This window comes from Marmota flaviventris, chromosome 12, assembly GCF_047511675.1.
Source record: "Marmota flaviventris isolate mMarFla1 chromosome 12, mMarFla1.hap1, whole genome shotgun sequence".
Classification (NCBI taxonomy): domain Eukaryota; kingdom Metazoa; phylum Chordata; class Mammalia; order Rodentia; family Sciuridae; genus Marmota; species Marmota flaviventris.
In genome coordinates this window covers 49,245,055-49,265,882 of record NC_092509.1, presented here as the reverse complement: position 1 = coordinate 49,265,882, position 20,828 = coordinate 49,245,055, and the positions used below count along the sequence as shown (strand labels likewise).

At 39.2% G+C, this 20,828-nt stretch overlaps 1 pseudogene; it reads right to left on the bottom strand.

Moving 5' to 3' along the window:
* Positions 1-19,286, bottom strand: LOC114087080 (phytanoyl-CoA dioxygenase, peroxisomal-like; annotated as a pseudogene).
* Between the last annotated feature and the right edge of the window lie 1,542 nt (positions 19,287-20,828).

Genomic DNA, 20,828 nt, shown 5'->3' with positions numbered 1-20,828 from the left:
CTAGTCTATGCTAATTTCCACACTGTAGAATTGATTAATTTGTTCTATAATTTCTTCCTTAATGTTTTCTTGACTGGTGCCCTTCACATGGATGTAGTGGCAATCACAGCTGGCAAAATAGCAGGAAATTGCCTGTGCAGAGTGAACAATTGATAATGGAGAAAAGCGTCCATTAATGCCAACAACCAAGCAAAGTGTTCTCCTTTCAGAGTGTCAACTTTTACAATCAAGATTTGAATTCTTTTTGGAGGGATACCAGGGATTGAACTCAGGGACACTGGAACAGGGAGGCACATACCCAGCTCTATTTTGTATTTTATTTAGAGACAGGGTCTCACTGAGTTGCTTAGTGCCTCACCATTGTTGAGGTTGGCTTTGAACTTGGTATCCTTCTGCCTCAGCATCCTAAGCCACTGGGATTACAGGCATGCAATCCTGTGCTCAACCAGGATTTGATTTATAACCTGCCAGGCCCCTCCGTGTCATCCCAAAACTGTCCCTTTGTAGGGCATCCTCTCCCTCCTGCCCCCTAGCTAAACATTAATTAAGAAATTACAAAAAAAAAATTAACTAGCTGTGATATTTACTTTTTAAGGTATATATAGGACAGGGGGCATAACCTCTTAAGTAACAGATCTTTACAGTTTAAGCATTTAAGTTTTTCCAATGAGTATATATTTTCAAGTCTAAAAGAAATGTACAATCCTATGGTTCAACATCTTCTTAATCATAAAGGTTGGTTACCCTATTAAATTTGGGAAAGGTTATTATTGCTATGCAATAGACATTATTGCAAAGGCAAAAAATATGAAAACTGAAATTACCTTCAAATGAAAAATTGCACACCTGTCAATAAAGAGGGACATTTAAAGGTCAATACATTGACATTATTACCCAGCTTGTTTCCTGCTGAGGATAAGACTTAGTTCTCCCTGTTCCAGAAAAAGGTCTAAACAAATGTAAACTGAAAAATAATAGCTAAAATCCACCTTCTTTGTCACAAGTTAGTTATCTTAAGGTGATCACACCTGTCAGAAGGACTTTCTATTTGCCCCAAATTTAAACTCTATTTCCTGGCACAGGCTCCAGTGCCAGGCAGAACCATATCAAGGTTCAAATTAAAAAAAATGTGCACTTATGATCATGTTGTTATGAAATAATTGTAAATAATCTTCCATAACATTATAGTCATTGAAAATGTGGAAAAATAGTAAAGTTAACGTGCTATTTTAATATTTCAGCAACTGTTTGTGCCTCAGAAAGCAGAAGCTGTGCACTGCAAGGTGACCTACTGCTCTGAAGCAATTAGCAATTCCACATGAGCAAGATTCATGATTAACAGGTTTAGGATCCTGAGGGCACCTGGCTTCTCACTGAGTAGAGCAAAAAAAGCACAAGGAAGGCAAATATTTTTTCTGGCAAGTAAACTGGAAAAAACAATCCAGTTTAGTGAAAAGTCATAAATCTTTACATGTTACTATACCTATGATTTTCTGTTTTGAACCCACTCATCTTTAAAAACTAGATGCATATTTTCCAGAATCCTTGAGATTCATTCTGACCAGATCCATGGATGAGCAAAAGGTGAAAGAAAACGTGTCTCCCTTCTCCATCACAAGTTGCACTCGGCCATGGTCTTGATCATAGTCCTAAATCCCAAGGTACATGGCATTAACTCCACCCTAGAACACATAAGACAGGCACAGTCTACACTGGAGGAAGCACCAAAATGAACACTTTAAGACTCAGCAGAGAAAGCAAGGTTCTCTGACTTTTTCTAAGAAAGACACTCACCTAAATTAAAAAAAAAAAAAATAAGTGTCATATATCTGTTCTTTTAAATATCCTGGGCAATGGCTATAGTAGTCCATACCTATGATCCCAGCGGCAAGGGAGGCTGAGGCTGGGATTCAAGAGTTCTGGAAAACCTAAGCAAACACAGCCAGACCCTGTCTCAAAGGAAGATTTTTACAAAGCACTAAGGATGTAGCTTAGTGATGGAGGATTTCCCTAGCAGTATAGGGCCCCGGGTTTGAACCCAGCATCACAAAAAAATAAAATCTCATGTTCATATTAAAATCATTGATATTTTTGACCAAATGAAAAATTTTGAATGTTGCCTACCCTTCATCATTGAATTATAAACAATCTAGAGCAGCCTTGCCTCTTGTGCTAAATGTATGCAAACACCTTTCTCTTAGTCATTTCCAGCCTGAATCTATAACATCCTTGCCCCAGCCTGACATTCTCCTCACCTAGAATTGTGTCCACATCATTCTTATATTATTCAGGGAGTCTTAGAGAGGTTTATTACTCCCAAAATATAGTGGAGAGCATGCTCATATTTTCTGAGTTCAAAGGACTATGTCATATTCAGAATAAAAGAGAATAGTAAGTTCAACATTTGTTTGTTGATAACTATTTCCAAAGGGAGTCACAACTCTAAAAAATGGGTTATGTCCTTATTAAATAAACTCAAGTGAGAAGTGACTACAGTCGATGAGCCTTTATGTATCTGGGCAGAAGTGTCCCATTCCTGATCTTAAGTGTATCTTTTGGGGGAATGATCATTGTCCTACTGCCCAACATTGTGGCTTTGACCTAGTGCCCTTCCTTCCTGGACCAGGTGCCTATGTGACCCCAGCTAAGCTAAGCAGATCTTCCACTGCCACTGCTGTGAATCTCAGCAGCATCTCAGAGAACAATCTATTCCCAAGCCCTGGAACTACACTCTCCCATGCATCCTGCCCCTCACTGTGAGCAGAAAACTTCCCAGATGGGAAAAGAAAAGGCCAAATTCTTCCACACAGTCCTGACAGAGCCCTAAGCCAATTCTGATGACTTCTGTAACTCCAATCACCACCTGTGTGTCCCTGGTATGCTTTTCCTGCTTCTATGTGGGGAGCCAAGAGGTCAATTTCCTCTTGGATACTAGTGCCAGCTCCTCTGTTCTCACCTCTTACCCTAGACCTCTTTGGGATATCTGAACAGCCTGTTACCAAAAAGTTTACTCCCCTCTGAGTTAAGAGCAGGCTTTCAAAGCATTTTAGACATTAAAACATGGCCTTATTTTGAGCCCCTCCCCTCAGCTTACCTTTGGAGAAAGATTTAATCTCTTTGTCACAGAGAGAGGAGGAATAGCCCTAGGAATGGTCACACAAAAGAACAGACTTGCTCAACTGTCAGCAGCTTATCTCAGTAAGGAGCTTAACATAGTAGCTTTGTTCTCAATAAAGTAATAGAAAATAGGTATCATAATTTTTGACATCCAAACCAGTCCAATTACCAACTTTGGCATGAGATGTCTGCTCAGAAGGACATTTTTCCGCAGTTCCTTCCAGATCTCAGCCAGGGCAGACTCAGTAGGAGACCAGACTAAGATTCTAGGAAAAAGTGTCTTTTACCAGAACTCACACCAGCCTGAACCAAAAAATAAATTGTATGGTACTTTACTAGTTACTGGCCAGTCATTTTTTTCTAGGATTCTTGTTTTTTTTTTTTCCTTAAATTCCTTATTTTTTCAGTTCATGATTTTGATCCTACACACCTAGGTTAGTGTTTTTCTGCTCAATCCTATTTTTTACTCAACTATGGAGTTTTTAAATATCTGTAACATTGCAATGCAGATTCATCTTTGAAAAGCTACAAAGCCTTTACTTTTGTGTGTGCACGCTGTGTATTCTGTTGTTTGTCTATGTTTGCCTGCATCCATATATCATGTACATGATAGCAATTTTGGCATATAACGAGTGCTCATGAATTTAAAAAAATAGATCCAAATACCATTAATTCACATGATTTAAGAAGGTTCAATTTAAAGTAAAGATGTCTTTAAAATTACTTAACTCACAAGTCTCTCTAGGTGGTCAAAAAAACACTAATAAAATATTTATGACTACAAAAAGTCTAATATTCATAATTTCTAGACTTTTCTTCAACAAGGGAGAGATGGCTAATATTGCTCAATACACTGTCTGATACCTTGGTTTTCACTGTAAAAATAAGTAAATTAGATTTAACATGGGATTACTCATAAATGTGCTTGTTAGACATATGGTTAACATACCAAGTTAAAATTCTAACTGTTAAATACAATATCAAGTACTCTTAACTCCTTGAATTCCATTGGGTAACATTGTTGGTGTTTTCATAAATTGGTAAATTAAAAAAAAAAAAGATTTTAAAATTGCTTTGTCATCTGCGAAAATAAGGTTACTAAGATTTTAAAGTCCCAACAGTTATAATTCTATATACTTAAACATTGTTTATGTTTTCATAAAATGATAAACAGATGTGATTCTGTATACAAAGGGACCCAAAAGTTTCAACTGTGTTTTGATTAGTGACTGTGTTGTGACCATGACTTATACATATAGTTGAAGGTAATTTTATACAATAGTTTAATTTTTGATTAGAGTACTATAAACAACATAAAATATTTCTTCTCATTAAAATGGAGTAATTTGCCTAAATTCAAATATTTACAAGGATTGTTTCAGAATGTGAACAGAAAAAGGGTTTAACAGATGGGAAAAGGAAATTAGAAGGTTATAGGTATAAAAACTATATTTAGTCGAAGAAAAAGAAAGTGTTTCTGGGTAAGAAAGTCTCGGGTGATAAAATAAAGGCTGAGGCAAGAAAATCAGAAGTTCAAGGCCAGCCTTAATTTTCTTAAAACAAAGAACAAAAAAGGGTTGAGAGTGTAGTTCAGTGATAAAGGGCTCCAAAGTTCAATCCTTAGTATGACAAATTGATTAAATCAAAACTAATTTAAATGTAAAAGAAAATTCATACTTCCACTGATCAGAAACAAATGAAAAATATTCAATGGATTTACAAATAACAGCCTCACAATTTCACCTCTGATGATATTCAGTCTTAGAAGGGTTCTTTCTCTTTAACACAGAATTCCTGTCTTCCTTATAAAAAGTTAATTAGCACACTCCATAGCAGTGTTTCTTAGTCTTGGTGCTATTGGTATCTTGGGTGAGACCATTCTATGGAGAGAGGGCATTATAGGATTCGGACCCCATTACCACATCCTTGGCCCCTGCTTACTAGAAGCCTCTAGCACACCAACCCTGCTGTTGCCACCACCAAGAAAGTCTTGAGACATTGCCAATATCCACTGATGGGAACAATCACCTCCAGTTGAGACCCACCACTCTAGCACCATGTGTAGAAAGGGGTTAAATCCGGGACAACCAGCAGATCTTGGGGAAGACCTGATGGCTGGCTATGAAGGAGAAACCAAAACAAGAGCAGTCTCTAACCTCTGGGAGAGTGCAGTATCTGAAGAGCTCCTTATCTTCATGGAAATTCTGGACCTTCAAGACTGTTTTCCACTTGGAATGTATTCTGTTTTTGCAAGGGACACATCTCTCACGACCGCTAGTCCTGCTGCTTTTGACTCCTTTTTGCAGATTTTTTCAAATTCAACCCTAGAAAATTAAATTACAAACAATGTCATGACCTCTGCGCCAAGCCCCTGGTTGGCCTGGACCTGTGCAAAGCTTGGCAGGTACAGGAGTAGTTTCTCTCTACTTCCTCCGCCCTCAGGCCTAGTAGAATCATTTTGATGGGAGGGAATAAAAAATGGCCAACTCGGAAATCGTGGCCTCCTAGCTAGAGTCTACTACCAGGATGAAAATATTGCTTGGCTTAACACACCAGTTGGGAAATAGTTTCATAATTACATTGTAATAATACAGGCTGAGTATTCCTTATCTGAAATACTTCAAAGTATTTCAGATTTTAGGGTTTTTTTGGATTTTGTTATATTGGCGTATACATAATGAGCTGATTGTGGTGGCTCAGGCCTCTAATCATAGACACTCATGACAGGAGGCTGCAGGATATATGTGTGAAACCAGCCTAATCAATTTAGCAAGTCTCTGTTTCAAATATATATATATATATATATATATATATATATATATATATATATATATATGTCTGGGGATGGAGTTCTGTGGTAAAGCTCCCCTGGGTTCAATCCCCAGTTCTGAAAATAATGATAATGAAGATGATGATGATGATGTTAAAATAATAATGAGATACCCTAACGATGGGACCCACGGCTCATCACAGAATTTATGTTTTCTATATGCCATATATACATAGCTTGAAGGTAATTTTATACAATAGTTTTAGTGTGTGTGTGTTTGTTGTGACCATGACCATCACATGGGGTCAAGTGCGGAATTTTCCTCTTGTGACATCATCTTGGTGCTCAATGATTTGGATATTGAATTTTCAGATTAAGGATGCTTGGCCTGTAGTAGCAAATACTCCTGTAACAACTACCTGATGCCAGACCCTCTTCATGGTACTCTCCACATATTTTACCTTTTTTGTCCTGTCAACAATGCTAGGAGATCAGTACTATTATTATGGACATTTTACACAGGAGTACACACAGGTATGGAAAACTAAGGTGACTGTGTGGGACATGCCACATGTGTGGAACACACCATGTTAAGAGGTAGAACTGAGATTAAGGCCAGAAAGTCTGGCTCCAGAGCCTATGCTCATAACACATCCCAACAAACCACATCACTCAATATTACTTGAACTTGCAGAGGCTAGTCTAACTTGTGTTCCCATTACATACATGTAATACATAGTATATAAATTTTTATTCATGCATTATAATCACACCTAATAATTATATCATTGTGGTATATTCATATCTGCACATAGAATTCTTGGATCATCTCACCTTTCTCTCTCTTCTTCTCCCTCCCACAGAACCTGTTGCTGTACTTTATTGATCTCCCTTCTATTTTCATGAGACCTCTCTTTACCCCTTTCTTCTCTCTAGTTTCCAAGTGAGAGAACACAATGACCCTTGACTCTGAGTTGGCCTATTGATCTTAACATGATGTTGTCCAGTTTCATCCATTTTCCTGCAAATGACATAATTGCCCTAATAAACATTTTGTAAAATAACCAAGAGTTTTACTTTACCTAAAGCGTTGAATATCAGCATCAGATACTAGATTTTTAATAACAAGAAATCCATTTTCTTCATAAAATATTCTCTGTTCCAGGCTTAGCACATTATTATCCAAAGTATACCTACAGGAGAACTAGGTACCAAATAAGTCCAAATTTAATTACAACCTACCACTATGTACCAAGAATCCAAGAAATGTTCATACTCCTTAATCCAATACTTCTAATTGTAGGTCTTTAAGAAAATGATCTTAAAATGTTTGAAAAACTTCAGGTCCAAAACATTGGCAGGAACAGGAGTAGTTTCTCTATCCTTTGGTTCTTTGTACATGTTGTAATAATAATAATAATAAGATTGGCTTATTTTGGTTAGCAGAATATTCCCCAGTTCCATCAATTTAAAAATATACAGTAATGGAAGAAAAATTAACTCATCACATTATATCCACTCATGCTGAGTGCCATATCCAAGTAGGAATGATGCATGGCATTTTTGGTTGAAAGGTGACCCCAGCAAGCCATTGAGATGATAATGATTATGTTAAGATGTGCATTCAATTGGAGATTAGACCTCTGCTGTCTGCCTAGGCCTGCTACTTTGGAGCTCTTGCAGGACTCCCAGAGAGTTCCCATTGGTTGGGGAAGTGCGATAGGAGGGAATTCCAGAGGAGGGATTTCCTGTTGGTGTAGTGTGTCCCGAGAGAATGCTGAGTGCGTGGTTCACGGGAGAATTCCCGGGGAGCGTGTGGAGTGTGCTGGTGGAGTTCAGAAATAACGTTTGTTCCTGCTTCAGTGGCTCGTGATTTGTGCCCAGTCAGACTGCAGCATTTGGCGGCCCATAAGGGGAATGACTGAAGCTTGGAGGTAAGTGAAATTGCTAACCCCTGAGGGAAGGCGAGAGAATGGGTGACCATTTCAAAAAACAATGTGTTCTGGTTTTGATTTATTTTGTTTTTGTTTCAAGCTGCCTATCCCTAGAACTTTCTCAGGCAAACTGGGAAAATGGTTGGCTCAAGGTTTGAAGTTGTTAGGCCCTGAGGAATAGAAAACTGATTCAACGATATTTTGTTCTGTTTTTGTTTCATTCTGTTTCGGTTTTGTTTTGTGTTATCTTATTGGGTTGTGTTATCTTTATAGTAGATTAGAAATTAATAAAAAACAAACCGAAAGAGTGTTAAGTAAATTGTTAGAGGTTCAGACCATGGAGAAAGACATTTTAGATCAAGCAAAAGAGAAGGTCTCTCGAGCTAGTCAGACAGAGGAAGAAAATTTAAAGGAAAAGGGGCTATTAGGGAAAAGGCTACAACAAGAGGCCGCTACAACACCATTCTATCACCAGAGGGCGTCATTCAACCAACAGGTCCACCTACAAAGACAGCTGAGTGGCCCTCAACCCCTGTAGTTGATAGATGGAATCCTGAGACAGGACCTCAAAGATTAGCATGCCCTGTACTTGAGCACGCAGGAGAGCAACGAATTCACCGTGCTCTAGATTTCAAAACAGTGAAGCAGTTAAAGGAGTCTGTAACAACCTATGGTCCCCAAGCACCCTTCACTGTAAGCATGGTCGAATCCATTACCAACTTGGACATGACGCCAGCAGATTGGGCTAGCATGTGTAAATCTGTGCTAAATGGAGGACAATATTTGTTATGGAAGGTTGCCAATGAGGAATTTTGCATGGAGACAGCTAGGCAAAATGCAGCAGCCGGTTACCCTCAAAGAAATCTAGATATGTTGTTAGGAAAAGGACCTTATGAGGGTCAATGGCAACAAATTGAATATGATCCTGCTATATATGCACAAATTGCTGCAGATGCAGTTAGGGCATGGAAGACTTTACAAGGACATGGAGATTTACAAGGTCAATTATCTAAGGTAATACAGAGAGCTAATGAACCTTACGCTGAATTTGTAGATAGGCTTATTCAAACAGCTGCCAGAGTTTTTCGGGATACAGAACAAGCAATGCCATTAATAAAATAACTGGCTTATGACCAAGCAAATCGTTGCTGCAGAGAGGTCATTAGACCATGGAAACATGAAGATTTAAACACATATATTAAATTATGTAAAGACATTAATGAACAAGGGCAAGTCTTGGCAGCTGCAGTACAACAGGCATTAGATGCCAGGCCAAAAACATGCTACAATTGTGAACAAACAGGACATTTTAAAAGGAATTGCCCCATAGGAAAAGGGTTTAACAAAACTAGGTATCAAAGGAATAGAATACCAGGTATTTGCCCACGATGCTGTAGAGGGAGACATTGGGCTAATGAATGCCGCTCTCAAACCACCATAGAGGGTACTCCGTTATCAAAAAACGGACAAGGACCAGGTGTTTACCCACAATATCATGGAGAAAGGCATCAGGTTCCATTGCCAAAAAATGGACTTGGGGGCCCAATGCTCCGGGGACCACAACCACAAATATACGGGGCAATGGAGGAACCCAGCAACACCATCAGGATAGTGCCCAGGACACATTATCCATTAAATCCCTCATCAGACAAACCAGAGGGAGCGCAGGGTTGAACATCTGCGCCTCCACCAGAGCAGTACTAACTCCAGAGATGGGAGTTCAAATCATTCCCACAGGAGTAAAAGGACCTCTTCCCCAAGGAACAGTAGGCTTATTATTGGGATGCAGTTCTTCTACACTAAAAGGACTTATGATAAGTCCTGGGGTAATTGATCCCGATTATGTAGGTGAAATAAAAATTATAGCTAGTTCTCCAGGAGGTATATCAGTAATTTCACCAGGAGATGGAATAGCACAGTTATTAATAATACCCAGCCTGCATGATAAATTCTCCAGTCGTACTGTAGAAAGACGTTCCAGGGGATTAGGCTCCACAGGTGTGGATTGGACTATGCTGTCTTTAAATTTAGATTCTCACCCAATGCTAAAACTAAATATTCAAGGACATGAATTTAATGGGCTACTGGACACAGGTGCAGACCTTAGCATCATATCTCATCAAGAATGGCCAAAACATTGACCATTACAACAAGCCACTCAAACACTTCAAGGACTAGGAGTGGCGACTAATCCCCATAGAAGTGCAAATGGTATTAGATTGGAAGGATCCTGAAGGATGTGAAGGAACTATACAGCCATATGTATTGGATCATCTTCCTATAAATTTATGGGGATGAGGTGTCCTAGATCAATTAGGTTTGACATTAACAAATAACATCAATCCTAATGTGCCCACTACTAGGGCTAGACAAGGTTTTAGGAAACAAAAAAAAAGGTTTTAGGAGAACAAGAACAAGGTATAGCAGCACCAATTAAAATAGATCAAGGAATAAATAGACATGGATTGGGTTTTCAGAAGGGGCCACTGAGACAATCAAAATTACTTGGAAATCAGAAAGACCAGTATGGGTTCCTCAGTGGCCCCTGACTAAAGAAAAGATACAAGTAGCCCATGACCTGGTCAAACAACAATTAGTGGAGGGACATATACAACCTTCCGTATCTCCCCATAATACTCCCATTTTTGTCATCAAAAGAAATCTGGTAAATGGAGATTATGGCAAGATTTAAGAGCCATTAATAATGAGAAGGTTATTATGGGACCTGCTCAATCATGGATTCCTCAATTGTCTGCTTTGCCAAAAACCTGGTATGTTTTAGTTATAGATATTAAAGATTGTTTTTTCAATTCCAATTCATCCTGAGGATAGTCCACGTTTTGCATTTACTATCCCTGCACTGAACCATGAAGGTCCCGATCAGAGATATGAATGGAAAGTACTCCCTCAAGGGATGGCTAACAGCCCAACTATGTGTCAAATTTATGTTAACAAAACAATCCAGCCACTTAGAAATCAAAATCCTGAACTACAAATATTTCACTATATGGATGATGTATTGTTAGCACACAAAGATAAAAATACATTGCTAGAATTTTATGCTACACTTACAAATTTATTTTAAAAAATTATAATCTAGAGATAGCAATAGATAAAGTACAATTAAATTTTCCAATTAACTATTTAGGAGTTCTATTATCCTCAACCATGGTCCGTCCACCAAAAATTAAAATACGAGTAGATCAACTCAAATCACTTAATGACTTTCAAAAGTTATTGGGAGACATAAATTGGATAAGGCCTTATATAGGCATACCAACAGGAGAGCTGGGACCTTTATTTGATATCCTAAAAGGTCCATCAGATCCAAAATCACCCCTAATGTTAACGCCTGAAGCAAGAAAGGCATTAAAAATTATTGAAACATATATGGAAAATATGCATTTGGATAGAATCAATATAAGTTTGCCTTTATTATTTATTGTACTACCAACAAAAAATATTCCTACAGGAGTATTTTGGCAAGAAGGTCCATTATTGTGGATACATTTATCTTATTCTCCTAACACTATTCTTACTAGGTATCCTGAGGCTGTAGGACAATTAATACTCAAAGGAATAAAAGCAGCAAAGGGAGTGTTTGGAATTTCTCCCAATAAAATTATTACTCCATATATTATGAATCAAATTGATGAGTTAGCTAATGAGTTAAATACTTGGGCAATAATCATGTGTAAATCTAATGTTTCATTTGATAATCACTTACCATCTAATCCTTTGTTGTCTTTTTGGTCCTTGCATCCTGTAGTTTTTCCAAAAATGACAAGAAAAACACCTATCATGAATGCTCCAAATATATTCACTGATGGGTCAAATAATGGTACAGCAGCAGTAGTTACCCCTGATCAAACTTTTACATTTTTAGTACCCAAAAAATCAGCTCAAAAGGTAGAGCTTAATGTAGTTTTACAAGCTTTTGTGATGTTTAAAGATTCTGTATTTAATTTATTTTCTGATAGTCAGTATATAGTTAATGCTTTAGTATCCCTTGAAGATGCTGGTAGGATCTCTCCTTCCTCTACTGTTTTCTCTTTGTTTTCCACTATACAAAGTCTAATCTGGGACAGAAAAGATCCATTCTTTATAGGACATATCAGGGCACATACAGGATTGCCTGGAGCCCTTAGTTTGGGCAATGATTTAGCAGATAAAACTACACATGACATACATATTTTCTCTACACTAGAAGAAGCTACAAATTTTCATAAAAGGTTCCATGTCAATGCTAATACTTTACAAAATCGCTTTAAAATAACTAAGGAACAAGCCAGACATATAATAAAACAATGTCAAAATTGTGTGACCTTTTTACCACAAGTTAATCTTGGAGTCAATCCTAGAGGATTGATACCTAACCATATTTGGCAGATGGATGTCACACACGTGACAGAATTTGGAAAACTAAAATATTTGCATGTTACAGTTGATACTTCTTCCGGATTTTTGATGGGCTCCCTTCATGCTGGAGAAAAAAACTAAAGATATTATAGCTCATTGCTTACAAAATTTTGCCACTGTGGGCGTTCCAGAACAGTTAAAAACAGATAATGGTCCTGGTTATACTTCTACCTCTTTTAAACAATTTTGCTCATCATTTGGCATTACTCACATAACAGGAATTCCATACAATCCTCCAGGGACAAGGCATAGTTGAAAGAGTTCATCAAACTATTAAAATGTATTTATTAAAGCAAAAAGAGGGAATTGGAAAGGGGTATATATCCCCCAAAGATAAACTTAAAATAACCCTTTTTACTCTAAACTTTTTAAATTTGGATTCATCAGGGCTTAGTGCTGTGGAAAGGCATATGTATCCAAAAAATGTACATAAGCCTAAGGTACTTTGGAAGGATATTCTAACAGGACAATGGAAAGGTCCTGACCCAGTGATTCTCTGGAGTCGGTGTTCTGTTTGTGTGTTTCCACAGGGAGAACAGCAGCCGATTTGGATTCCAGAGAGACTAACCAAAGCAATTTCTACAGACCAAAAAGAAGATGATTTGACTCAAATCCATAACAGCTGATATCCAGAGCTCCAGCTTGGCTATTCTTACATCTGCGACAGTGATTAACCAGGATGCTTTTTTCAATATCTATTTTATTATTGCCTTTTCCCACATCATAAAGTTCTATTTTATTTTTTGAGCTCATACGGACCTAGGTTAATGTTTTTCTGACCAGTTTTATTTTTTGACTGTAGAGTTTTTAAATATTGCAATGGAGATTTCACCTGTGTAAAGCTACAAGGCCTTTACTATTGTCTTATGTGTTGTACGTTTGTGTGCATACTTGTGTTTTGTGTTGTATGTCTGTGTGTGCGTATGTCCATATATCATATATGAGAAGCGCTCATGAAAAAATGGATCCGATTTTTTTTTTATTCACATGATTTTAATGGTTTAATTTAAATTGGGTAAACAGCTATTGAGGATTGTTTTAATATGTGTACAGATAAGGAGGTTAACAGATCTGTTTATTTACTTTCACCTTTCCTTTTCATTATATTTAATAATTCTGTTCAGGATAATGTAAACTGTTCAGAAAATTGTTTTCTTAGTACCTGTTGGAATGTTATATAATTTTTTGTTTAGCATCATTACCAGAATTCCTATCTTCATCACAGTGCCGGTGAAGACAAAGATAAAACCAAACTACAGCTTCTTCGATAGTTATCACAACAAACTGTATAAACTGATGCATCAATGAATAATAACTCAACAAGTAATGCTCAATCAAGGAGTCAATTTACTTTGGGAGGAAATGGACATATTGATGGATTCCTCTGCTTTGAACTGCTTGCAGAACTTGCCTGGACAATGTATCACTTGTATGCATTGTGAACTATCTGTTGGTGCAGCAAATTGTGGTAGTGCTGGCGTATCTTTGCTGATGGTGTCACCGGTGATACAATTTTTCCAAAGGAGCCGTCAATTGGTTTGGTGTCGTGGCATTTCTGTATCATCCTCCCTTCTGCTAGTGATGGTCTAAAATTTGAGGGCCAACAGAGGTGAGGCAAAGAACCTCACCCCCCCACTGGTGCATAGGCCTATCCATAAGTATGGCTGTATGCTGGGCCGGTAGTCAGTAACAGGTATGATCCAAATGCAGTGGTACCAACCTAAGACAGGAGGCTGACGCTAGAGGTCAGCTTATCCAATGACGGATAAGGACCATATGTTGTATTGGACACCTAACAGGCACGGTTCCTAAGCCACATTGCTTGTTGTTTAATTAAACAGAAGGGGGGACATGCTGAGAGCCATAGCCAAGTAGGAATGACGCATGGCATTTTTGGTTGAAAGGTGACCCCAGCAAGCCATTGAGATGATAATGATTATGTTAAGATGTGCATTCAATTAGAGATTAGACCTCTACTGTCTGCCTAGGCCTGATAATTTGGAGCTCTTGCAGGACTCCCAGAGAGTTCCCATTGGTTGGGGAAGTGCGATAGGAGGGAATTCCGGAGGAGGGATTTCCTGTTGGTGTAGTGTGTCCCAAGAGAATGCTGCGTGCGTGGTTCGTGGGAGAATTCCTGGGGAGCGTGTGGAGTGTGCTGGTGGAGTTCAGAAACAAAGTTTGTTCCTGCTTCAGTGGCTCATGATTTGTGCCCAGCCAGACTGCGGCACACTCAGTGGAACATGACTCAGGCATTAAAAATGAAGGAAATAAGTGTGTAGAGAATGCCCATCATAATAAAATATGATTACAATGATATAAATATGACACTATTTGTGCAAAGGAGACTGCTGAGAAATGCACCAAAAATATTTTTAGCAGTGATTGCCTTTCAATAATGCAATTATTGGTGATTTTTTGAATTCCTTTTCTCTGATTTTTAAATTTTTTCTGGAGTGCATGTACATGGTTTTTAGTTGGGAAATTAATTCAATAAATTTTATGTTTTCAATTCAGAAATAATCAAAATAACAAAATCCAAATAAATATACAACATATCAGTGAATGAGGGAAGCTGCAAATAGGTACAACCACTATGGAAATCAGTACGGAGATTCCTCAGAAAACTTGGAATGGAACTACCATTTGACCCAGTCAACCCATTCCTAGGTTTATACCCAAAGGACTTAAAATCAGCATACTACAGTGATGCAGCCACATCAATGTTTACAGCAGCCAGATTCACAATAGCTAAACTATGGAACCAACCTTCCCTTCAACAGATGAATAGATAAAGAAACTGTGATATATATACACAATGGAATATTACTCAACCTAAAGGAAGAATGAATTTATGACATTTGCCAGTAAAAGGATGGAACTGGGGAATATTATGCTAAGCAAAATAAGCCAATCCCAAAGAACCAAAGAATAAATGTTTTCTCTGATATGTGGATGCTAATTCACAATAAGGGAGAGGGGGAAAACAGAGGTATTTTAGACTAGACAGAGAGGAGTGCAGGGAGGGGCAGAGGCATGAGGGTAGGAATGATGGAAGAATGAGTCAGACATTATTAGCCTATGTGTAAATATGATTACATGACCTGGGTAACTCTACAACATGTACAACCACATGAATGAGAAGTTATACTCCATTTATGTATGATGTGTCAAAATGCATTTTACTGTCATGCATAACTAATTAGAACAACATCAACAAAGAGAAATCACAATATTAAAAAAGATATCAGCAAATAAAATCACCCAACACCTCTTGTAAGACTGAAATTGTGGCTGTAACAATATTTATGTAGGTCAAAGTTTTCCCCTAAGGTGACATAAGAATAAAACTTGTCTGGCACAGTAGTAAACACTTATAATCCCAGGGACGCAGGAGGCTGAGGCAGAGTTGAATGTTCCAGGTTAGCCTCAGCAACTTAGTGAGGCCCTAAGGAATTCAGCCAGATCCTGTCTAAAGATAAAAATTAAAAAGTACTGGGAATGCAATGTTGAACTACCCTTTGGGTTCAATCCCCATCACTAAAAAAAAAAAAAAAAAAAGTAATAAACTCATGTTTATAATTTCAGCAACTCAAGAAGCTGAAATAGAAACATTGCTTAAGCCCAGGAGTTCAATACCAATTTGGGCAACTTAGTGAAACCCCCCCCCAAAAAAAAGGCAAAGAGAAAAAAATATAATGAAAACCAAAAATTCTAGCTAATATATCAATTTAACCAAACTACAAGCTAATTTAGTTGTGATATTTTCTTTTCTTTTTTTTTTTTTGGTGGTGCTGGGGATATTTTCTTTTCTTTTTTTTTTTTTTTTTTTTGGGGGGGGGGGCCTGGGGATTGATCCCGGAGCTTTGTGCATGTGAGGCAAGCACTCTACCAACTGAGCTATATCCCCAGCTCCATGCTTATATTTTCAAAACTCAGATTATGTATTTTCTGATAGTTTTCCTTCTTTCTGAAGTTTAGAAAAAATTATAGAAAAAATAAAGTCAAGATCTTCAAAAGCATCCACAATTCTACTAATTAATTAGAACAAATCCTACAACAAAGCATTTGTATAATGATTTCTAAACAGGCAACATATATTTTATATCATATCCAAATTACACTAGAAAAGCATAGAAGAGTTACCAGTTAAAATGACATCTACTTACTGGAATTGCTGAGGATGGAAACTGGCAGGGGCAATAGGTCCTGAAGTGTGAGTAGCTACCTTGCGTGTGAATTAAGGCAAATAAAGTAAAATTTGGGAGTCAACCTTGTCTAGAAACAACTGCCTGCTCTGGGGTGGTTCTCCCAGGAAAGGAGTTCCCTAAACAGACACTAGATGCTCGAGTTTCCCACATCACCCTGACAAGTACACACTGCTGCTTTAAGTCCTTTCATTTATATCACTTTGTTTCATGTTCACAATAATCTGGGGAGGTAGCAGGAAGATAAAGGGCTTTATAGTCATTCCTGCTCTTGTACTAGGAAACCTGGGCTTGGAGAGCTCAGTAACTGGCCAAGGTCACCCAGAGGGGAATGGCTGAATCAGGACAGAACTCACACTCGGCTTCAAGGCTTCAGTCTGTCTTAATCCATGAGACCTCCTCCTAGGAAACCACTGAATGAGAACAAATCCAAAATTCAGCTCTAGAAGTAAGGAAAGATCAGGGGCTATTCAACAAAAATATATAATTAATTAAGTTAGACTTCATTCCAAAACATAGAAAGTTTGGTTGGTCATGGGACTGAGGAAGGGTAGAGTCCATAAAATAAAGTCATGACTACAAGAATAGTATGAGTCCCACAGTCTAGTCTAATTTTAAATATGTGTAAGAACTAAAAATTCTTTTTCTAAAAATCTCTTTTCCAAACTTAACTAGACATTATTGACACAGCATCTCATTATTTCTATTATTTTCTCATTGTTTCTTTAGTTAAAAGAGTTCCTTTCAGAGTGTCACTTCTCATGAACAGGTTATCATTTCTTAAGTGACATCTCTATCAAATGTGATGACAGTGTCATAATCCAGGAAGAATGCAAGCCAAGAGTCAGAATTATGAGCTCCTGTCTGCTCTCTCAGAGGCAGAGGGGTTAACACCCTGCCTGGGTCAATGACTCTCAGCAAATTGTCATTGCCAAGACACTCAGATCCCAGACTCTAGACCAAAGTTCTTGTTGCCTCTCCTCCATTCCTGTAGCAAGGTTTCTTTGTCACTATTGTTTTCAGGGAAATTTTAATGACATGGAAATGTTTATGATCTAAGGTTAGGTGAAAACATGTGTGCACAAAACTCATACAGTATATTCCTGGGTTTTAATACTATGCATAGGAAAGAAAAACACCAAAAAGTTTACGATTTGTCAATGGTAGAATAATGACTTACATGTATTTAATTTCCCCTCTCTACTTATCTTCATGTTAAAAAAAAACTTGACATTTTATACTTCAAAAATGATTAGCCCTTTTTCAAAATCTCCCTTCTAAGAAACAATTAAAACTGGAGAAAATCTATCACAAAACTTCCAAAATCTAACACTAGGGAAACATTCACTACAAATTGTGGATAATAAAGTCCAATGTCATAGCCAGCAGCCATCTCTGGCTATTTTAGCTGAAATTCATTCAATGTCAACATTCAGTCCTTCAACTGCACCTGGTCCTATTTCAACAGCTCAACAACCATATGTGGCTGGGGCTACTGCATTGGACAGTCCAGGTATGGAATATCCCATCATTGCAGAAAGCCATGTTCAACATTGGTGCTATAGAACATATCCATGAAAAGACTAATCTCTAAACTCAGCACTACTTTAAAAAAATAAGCAGGGTAAGAAAATCCAATTTAAAAAAATATTGAGAGAGCCAGGGATTTAGCTCAGTGTGAGAGACTTGCCTAGCATGCACCACACCTTAGGTTCTGTCCCCAGAATGGTAGGGAAGAAAAGCAAAGCATTGAGAGACTGGACCAAGAAACCTCAATTCTGCTCCCAGTGTAGCTCTCAAAATTTAGCCTAGTCAAAAGCTCCAAGCTAAGAGACCTGAGATTTCCACCCTTAAATTCTGATTCTTCAGTCTGAGTTGAGTTGAATCATAGAATTCGCATTCCCCACTATTCTTGTGATCAAATCCAGGGCCCTGCGGTACTAGGCAAACCCTCTACCACTGAGCTAAACCCACTGAGCTACACCTGCACAGCTGAAGTCCTCTTCTAACAACTTCTTCTGACAAGTTCCCAGGAGATGCAGATGACACTGGTCCATAGAACATACTATGACAAACACTGGTTTAGTTAAATGACCATGGTCCAGGTTTTTAATCTCTCCTAGTCTCTGTTTCTCACCTGTAAAATGAGCTGACATCCTCACCTGGGGTCTCTTTATTATCCTATGAGCAAAGCTTAAATTTTCAGTGTTCTCCCACATTGCTGCTTGGAAACCCACTGGGAAGAGCAACACTGAAAGTCCAAGAAACAGCTAATAGAACCAATTAGTTAGGAGAGATGTTGGGATGTTTACATAAAGCAGAAGAGAGGCTATTGGCCTAAGGAAAAACTCCAGGCAGTTTCTACAGAGCTTCCCAAAGCACTCTCTGAATGAGAAGGCTTAAACTGAGCAGACAAAAGTAGTTCAAGAAATCGATTTGAATTGTGGGTCCTATTCATACTCACACATTTCTGGATCTGCTCCTCCCCTACAAGCCTGGCACACACACCCTGCTGGCATTCACTTCTGAAGACTCAAGGACAACCCCGGCGTTGGATTCTAAATCCTTTTCCAGACACCAGTGCAGACTCTGCCAGGGTCCCCAGGTCACCAGAGGTTGCTGCCACAGAGCACAGAGCCCACCTGGGAAGGGGAGCAGCCCGAAGTGCAGGTTGAGAGAGCGTTCTATCTCCAGGGGACTGCCCTGGGCAGAGCCAGTGTGTCCAGCTCACATCCCTTCAGAGGATTGGCATCCCCTCCCGGGAAGGTTCTAGTGACCTGCCCCCTAGGTTCCTTCCAGGAAGCTCTGGCTCATGTTTACAGTGGGACTGTCCTCGGGCATTTCTTGGTCTCCAGATATTCACAGAGGTCGTGCACACCGTGTGCAGAAAATGACAAGGCAGCTGCCTATGGCAAGCCCTCCTTTGGGACCCCAATCCTCCCCCTCACTCTTCATGAAGCAAGAAATCGCTGGCTCTAAGAAGGACCAGAAAGGTAGAGCCACAGAAAACAGGACAGTCACATGCCTGATGGCCGCCTGATGGCCGAGAAAGAGGCCTCTGAGGTCGTGGGGGCCTCCAGCGCCTGGGAAGGCAGCCTCCACCCCGCCCCCAGGCGCCTGGGAATGATGTGCCTAGGTGGCGGCAGTGGCAGGGAGGGCCTCGAAGAGCAAGCGCCCTGGAAGCAATCACTCGGGCCTGGGGCCACCTCCAAGACCAAGGCTGTGGTGCCCTATCTGTTCGGAGCCCAGCTCAGCACAAAGGATACCACGCCCCTGGGCAAGGAGCGGCCAAAGTGCTCCAGAACCATCCTCAGGCGAGCGGCTGCGCGCTGCTGCTCCACGGTGGAGGTGAGGACACCAACTGCCAGGGCCGGCCTTCACCCCACTTTATTCTGGTGCAGCCCTGCTCCTGGCAAGGGAGTGGCTACCTGGTCCTAGGAAACACGTGGCGGCCCCCCCTCCCCAGCGGATCCAGGGTCTCCCCTTCTGGGGATCAGCCTATGGAGGATGCAGGACACTCCCTGGGCCACCTGGTCAGTGCAGAGGCCACTGTCACCTGAGCCTTCTTCTCACAAGGCCTGTTTCTAATCTACAAAGACCTTCTCTGCATGATCCCAGAAACACACTTAAATTTCAGAGCTTCAATCCAACAGCAGCCATTCTGGAGACTGTTCTTTCCACTATTAAACCAGTAAAATTTATGTGTTTCCACCAAAAAAAAAAAAAATCGTTTGTGGGGTTTAAAAGAGATTCAATTTAGTGCAAGTTCAACCCAGATTTTAGAGTTTGGCTGTTTTTTTTGTTTGTTTGTTTGTTTGTTTGTTTTAAGTGTATGAAATAAATGACTCCCAGAAAAGTCTGATACTGTCTAGCATAATTTAAATGTTCTTACAGAACTTAAAATTCTTTTTGTAAGATCTGCTTGTAACATCCTGTTGTAAGATCTACAGACGATTGACATTGTGCCTGCTCTCTTTTTTCCCCTCAATTTTTCATTGTTTCTTTATCATGGAGTTACTTGCAGAATGTTGCTCTTTGTCAACTTGTTATTGTTTATTAAATGGTGTCTTTATACAATTTGGTGACAGTGCCGAAAGGCCAACAGTTCAAAAGCCATTTCCCATTTTCACAGAGAGAACATCAATCAGCCATTAGATCATGCTCTTCCATTTGGCCTTCAACTTTGGGTTCTTTATGCCTTTCCCATGGCATTCTTCATTTGTTGTTCCAAGGTTCAAAGTCTTGCTCACAGAAGGACCCAGTGTCACAGGAGGTTGGGGAGCTGAAGCTCCAAACCTCAGGTCTGGTATTTCCATGGAGGATAATCTAAAGTCAGACAGGAAAAGCCAAGCAAGAGAATTTTCTTGTAGGAGTGAGAGCACA